This window comes from Canis lupus, chromosome 2 (assembly GCF_048164855.1).
Source record: "Canis lupus baileyi chromosome 2, mCanLup2.hap1, whole genome shotgun sequence".
Taxonomy (NCBI): domain Eukaryota; kingdom Metazoa; phylum Chordata; class Mammalia; order Carnivora; family Canidae; genus Canis; species Canis lupus.
In genome coordinates this window covers 63,018,914-63,024,675 of record NC_132839.1, presented here as the reverse complement: position 1 = coordinate 63,024,675, position 5,762 = coordinate 63,018,914, and the positions used below count along the sequence as shown (strand labels likewise).

Below are 5,762 nucleotides of genomic sequence, written 5' to 3'. Positions count from 1 at the left end.
CCGCCGTCCGCGGGTGCCGCCGACTTCCGCGCCCGGGCTGGGCGGGCGCCGCACCTTCCCGGAACTTTTCCCGGCGCGCCCCGCCCACCGCCGAGAGCCCCGCCCCGCACACAGCGACCGGCGTGGCCCGGGACCCGCGGAAAGGCCGTCCCAGACCCTCCGCCAGCCCGGCCCCGCCCCCACCGCCGCCCGGCCCCGCCCATGGCGACCGCGTGGCCCCGCCCCCTGCCGCCAGCCCGGCCCCGCCCCTCCGCAGGCCCCAGCTTTGTGACCCGGTGGTCCTCCTCTGAGTGGCAGGCTTGTCCCAGAGGCCCGGTTCCCTCCTCCTCCAACGTCGGGGGAGTTTTCAAGGAGTCAGCGGAGAGGAGAAGCGAGGGTAAGCCGCCTCTATGCAGCCGCTGATAGGAGGGAAAGAAGGGAGTCAAGGGCGACCTCCAGTGCTGGACCCGTGCGCCGGTCGCATCCGCGACCTGCAGGCCAGGCTGGCCACGCCGAGCAACTTGAGCAGGGCAAGGTTCCAAGAGCGGAGCCCCGGGGGGTGCTCCCTCCCAGCTGCAGGGCAGTGGCGCGGAGCAGGGCGCTGCCCCGAGCCCGAGCCCGAGCCCCGCTCCAAGGTATTCTTAGAGCAGAAGGCGGAGGGAACTGCCCTGCTCTACCCTCACCTTCCCATCTCTTTTCTTCCCACAACTGCCCAGACCAACCACCAGTGTGTTTCACTCTGTTTTCTTTTTCAGAATCTGCTTTCGCCCACGGTCACACCAAGCACAGCCGTGGCCTTTCAAAGGTCACCCTGCCCTGGTGTGTGCGCCTTCCCGTCTTCCACCTTGTCCCCCTCTGGTTTTCCCCTTTGTGCAGTCCACTGCCAAGGTTGGGCTGGGCCCAGGAAACACCCTGCAGGCTTGTAATCAAGTCTCATACAAGTGTATGAGCAAAGGCAGCTCAGGCTTCCTCCTCTGCAGAGGGAAGATCAGGGCCAGTACCCTCCCTCCTGGGTGGGGTTGTGGGGCCTAGAAGAGGAGGTGCACATGTCCTACACAGTGTAAGTCCACAATCCCTGGCCATGGCTATGGATGAACCGTTTTGTTTGGCTGAGGCAGTGGTAAAGACAGAAATGGCTCGGTCCCACAGCTGATTGAGGTGGGATGGTCCTCATTCTATTGCCATATATGTATCTAGGGGCCAGTCACTTAAATGCCCTTGACCCTGGTTCTCAGCTGTGAAATGGGCATTCCAGTCTCTTATCCAACACTCTCAGGGTCACATGTATTTTGGAAATCAGAATCTTTGTATTTGACATAGGTACCTGTCATGGGGGCAGCCACCCTCCAGAAAAGATCTCAGGTCCTGGGATCCATCCAGTTCCAGTTATTTCACACCCTGATGCCATCATAACCAATAGGATGTCACAGAAAGGATGGAGTGTGATTTCTGCAGCAGAGTTGAAAGTCCTTATGGCTACTGCCTTGCCCTCTCTTGGATCACCAGCTCTGCGGGAAGCCACCCTCCATATCATGAAGACACTCAGGTACCCCTGTGGGTGGCAAGGAACTAGTGCTTTGTGCCAATAGACAGCGTCATCTTGCCCACTGTTGTCAGCGAGCTGCCTTGGGGCCCCACCCTCCAGCCCGCTCAAGCCTGTAGGCCGACATCTTAACTAAGCACCTGCCGCACCCCGGGCCAGAACCACCCAGCAAAGCTGCTTCCGAATCCCTGACCCATGGCAGCTGTATATATGACCAGTGTTTACCGTGAAGCTGTCACCTAGCATTTGGGTAGTTTATTACACAGCACTAGAAAACTCCCACATAGTATGTTAGAGTGAGCGTGCTGAAGCATGCAACAGCTCCTCAAAACCAGATATATTAAAATTTCCTCAAAGACAAGATGACTGTTCAGACTGAGATAAATAAAGATGACCAAAACCTTACAGCTCTCAAGCGAATTTCTCACCAACTTTAAGAAAAATGTTTTGCGTTTCCAAGCATTTGGGATCTTAAAATCACAAATGACGGATGGCAGACTTCCCAACAACACGTGCCTTACAGGATGTTGTGAGGATTTGGCAGGCTCACATACTTCATAGCATTGTTAACAGACTTAACAACATGCCTGTGCCTTCAACTAAAATCCAAGTAGTGAGTCAGGCACTGGGGATTCATGGGCAAACATCCTGATGGCGGAGACAGACCCTCTTCCAAAAAAAAAAAAAAAAAAAAATTTTTTTTTTTTGCAATGTAAGGAAACTGTACAGGAAAGGGAGAGAGATAAGTAAGGAAACAAAGAAGGGACAAAGAAGGAGAAAAGAGAGGGCAGCCAGGACAGAGCAACCTAAGGCTGAGAAGGAGCCAGGCACGGGAAGCAGTGAGTCCTGAGCAGAGGGAAGATGTGCCCCAGGAGGGGTGCACGGGTTGCTCAGCCAGTGAAGCATACACTTTTGGCTCAGGTCATGCTCTCGGGGTCCTGGGATTGAGTCCCCAGTTGCGTTCCCTGCTCAGTGGGGAGTGTGTTTCTCCCTCTGCCTCTCCCCTCCATTGTGTACTCTCTCTCTCTCACACAAAAATGAATAAATAAATAAAAATGTTTTAATGTGCCAGAGAGTTACAGGGGCCGACATCCTGGGCAGAGTGGGACCAGATTGGCCTCTGTTAGCAGCCATGCCAAGGAGTATGGGGGTCTGGGGGTCTGTCCGAGGGGGCCAGTCAGGTGCACATACCTGCTGTCACACACCCCCACCATGACCACCACCAAACTCAAGCCCTTCCTTCCTACTTGGAGGAAGGTGAGTGTCTTAGCTCAGGCTTCCAGAACAAAATGCCACAGACTAGGGGCTGAAACGAAGGGCATCTGTCTCTCCCACCTCTGGAAGTCGGCAGCGTGAGGCACCAGCCAGATTGGTTCCACCTTGACTTTCGCCTCTCTCTCTCTTCTTACAGGGACACCAAGTTCTGTTGGATCAGGGCCCCACCATAATAACTTCATTCAACCTTAATGACCTCCTTACAGGCTATCTCTCCAAACACAGTCAGATTCTGGGAGTAGGGCTTTATTCAACATAGGAATTTGGTGGGAGACACAATTCCGTTGATAACAGTGGGGATGCTCCTGAAGAGCACAGAGAGATTTTCTGTTTTTTCATAAGGTGCCCAGCATATGAAGGAAGGTTCCCTCTGCCTTTGGAAGAGGAAAGAGGTGGAACACAGAAGGACAGAAGGCAGAGTGGGCATTGTTGTGAGCCTGGGCCACCAGGCCACCACAGACCCTGCAAAGGCTGTTTGGTCCTGTTGCACCAGCCGTGGCAAATGGAGGAGGAAGTAAACCCTCTGCCCCCAAGTGTCTCCACACCTTCCCAGCCAGCCTAGCACAAACGTGAAGCTGTTACACTGGGTTTTAGGTTTACCATTTGCCTTTTTAAGATGCCCTTGCTTCTGGTGCATTGGAGCAGTAGAAAGAGCACCAGGTTGGGGGATCCCTGGGGGGCTCAGTGGTTTGGCGCCTGCCTTTGGCCCAGGGCGCGATCCTGGTAGTCCCGGGATAGAGTCCCGCGTCAAGCTCCCTGCGTGGAGCCTGCTTCTCCCTCTGCTTGTGTCTCTACCTCTCTCTCTCTATGTCTATCATGAATAAATAAGTAAAATCTTTTAAAAAAGAAAAAAAAAGCACCAGGTTGAAGAGACAGCCCTCAGTTCTAGGGGTGGAGTGGCCACTGCCCACCCTTCTCACCCTCTCGTACCCACCCCAACCCCCTCTCCGCTCCTCACCCACTAGTCAGAAGAATCTCCTACCCCCAGCCCTAAACCCATTGTCCTTACTCACAGGACCTGAAACAAAGACCTACAAAGCCTGCTCCACAGGAAGCTGGGCAGGAGATAACAGGGAACGTTGGGTTTCCATGCCTGGCACTTGTGCACTGTTTGGATTTGTACAGTAAAGGATTAGCTATGCAGGTTTGGCTGCTCAAAATGCACACACGGCAAAGGAAGAACTGGCCTTGACCAGCTCCTAGGAGATAGTCTCTGAGCTGTTGACATGTCCTGTCTGATAAAATATCTTTGCCTGGGGGCCTCAGGCCACACCACACAGTCTATGCTAACAATAGGATTTCTGGCAGGGCCAGGGAGTGCAATGTACCAGCCTGACCCCTGGAGGGGCCGGAAACTGGGGACCCAAGGCCAGTCACACTGGTTCTCCACACCAACATCAAGGCTGGGTGAGCTTCCCTGGTTGGCAGTGAGACAGAACAGGGACTGGACCCCCAAATCTAGCATTCCTTGGTTACCTCCATAAAAAAAAAAAAAAAAAAGCCTAAAACTCTACACCTCTTGAGTGGCGTATCTTGCAGGAATGCAGAGGGGGGGGATCCCTGGGTGGCGCAGCGGTTTAGTGCCTGCCTTTGGCCCAGGGCGCGATCCTGGAGACCCGGGATCGAGTCCCACATCGGGCTCCCTGCATGGAGCCTGCTTCTCCCTCTGCCTGTGTCTCTGCCTCTCTCTCTCTCTCTCTGTGTGTGTGACTATCATAAATTAAAAAAAAAAATTATATATATAAAAAAAAAAAGGAATGCAGAGTGAGGATGCTACCTATGAACGCTGACGAAGACTGGACCAAACCAATTTGCACCAAGATGGACTCCAGCGCGGACCTTTCATCAACTTTGTCCCTGGTTAAAATACTAAAAATCACCCGAGTGGAGATTTAACATGCTAACTAGATGTGAGCCACAGGAAGAAGCAGCATGACCTTTAAGCATGCAGGTGCGAATAAATCCTGCCTCTACCTGCTTAGCCTGTCCTTTTCCCACCTGTGTCTTTAAAAAATTCTCCTTGGGGATCCCTGGGTGGCTCAGCGGTTTGGCGCCTGCCTTTGGCCCAGGTCGTTATCCTGGAGTCCCAGGATCGAGTTCCGCGTCGGGCTCCTGGCATGGAGCCTGCTTCTCCCTCTGCCTGTGTCTCTGCCTCTCTCTCTCTCTCTCTCTCTCTCTCTCTCTGTCTATCATGAATAAATAAATAAAACCTTTAAAAAAATAAAAATAAAAAATTCTCCTTGACCTCCCCTTGGAGAGCCAGCCTGGGGATTCTCTCCTTTGTGCTGTGTCCCTCATGCTCAACCATAAACCCCAATAGGGGTGCCTGGGGGCTCAGATGGTTGAGCCGGGGACTCTTGGTTTCAGCTCAGGTCACAATCTTAGAGTAGTGAAATCAAGCCCAGCATTGAGCTCCTGCTCAGCAAGGAGTCTGCTTAAGGATTCTCTTTTCCTTCTGCCCCTCCCTGCTCTCCCTCTCTAAAAAAAAAAAAAAAAAAAAAAAAGCATACACCCCAATGAAGCCTTGCCTGTGCTTTTAAATTTTGTGTCCAGCCTCATTTCTACCATTGCTGGGCCTGAGGACTGTAGCCAGTAACAGCAGCAGCACCCCTCTATGTCATCATAGTGTTGATGGAGGGCACCTGGGTGGCTCAAAGGCTAAGGGTTTGCTTTCAGCTCAGGTTGTGATCCAGGGTCCTGGGATCAAGTCCCGCATCGGGGTCCCCACAGGGAGCCTGCTTTTCCCTCTGCCTATGTCTCTGCCTCTCTGTGTGTCTCTCATGAATAAACAAATAAAATCTATTAAAAAAAAACAAACAAACAGTGTTTGCTGAAACAAGTACGTGCTGTCCATAAACACCACGGGGACGGAACAACAGAAGCTGTGCCTGGGTTCTCTGGCCCCCATCATATGTGCCTTTTTCCTTTGCTGGTTTTCATCCATATCTTTCTACGTAGTAAATCC

General features: G+C 52.8%; 1 long non-coding RNA gene across 1 annotated transcript; it reads left to right on the top strand.

Moving 5' to 3' along the window:
* Positions 1–284: 284 nt before the first annotated feature.
* On the top strand, positions 285–4,332 carry LOC140620073 (uncharacterized). The gene is made up of 2 exons (XR_012019818.1): positions 285–376; positions 735–4,332. It is a non-coding gene; the product is annotated as an uncharacterized lncRNA (long non-coding RNA).
* The last annotated feature ends 1,430 nt before the right edge of the window (positions 4,333–5,762 follow it).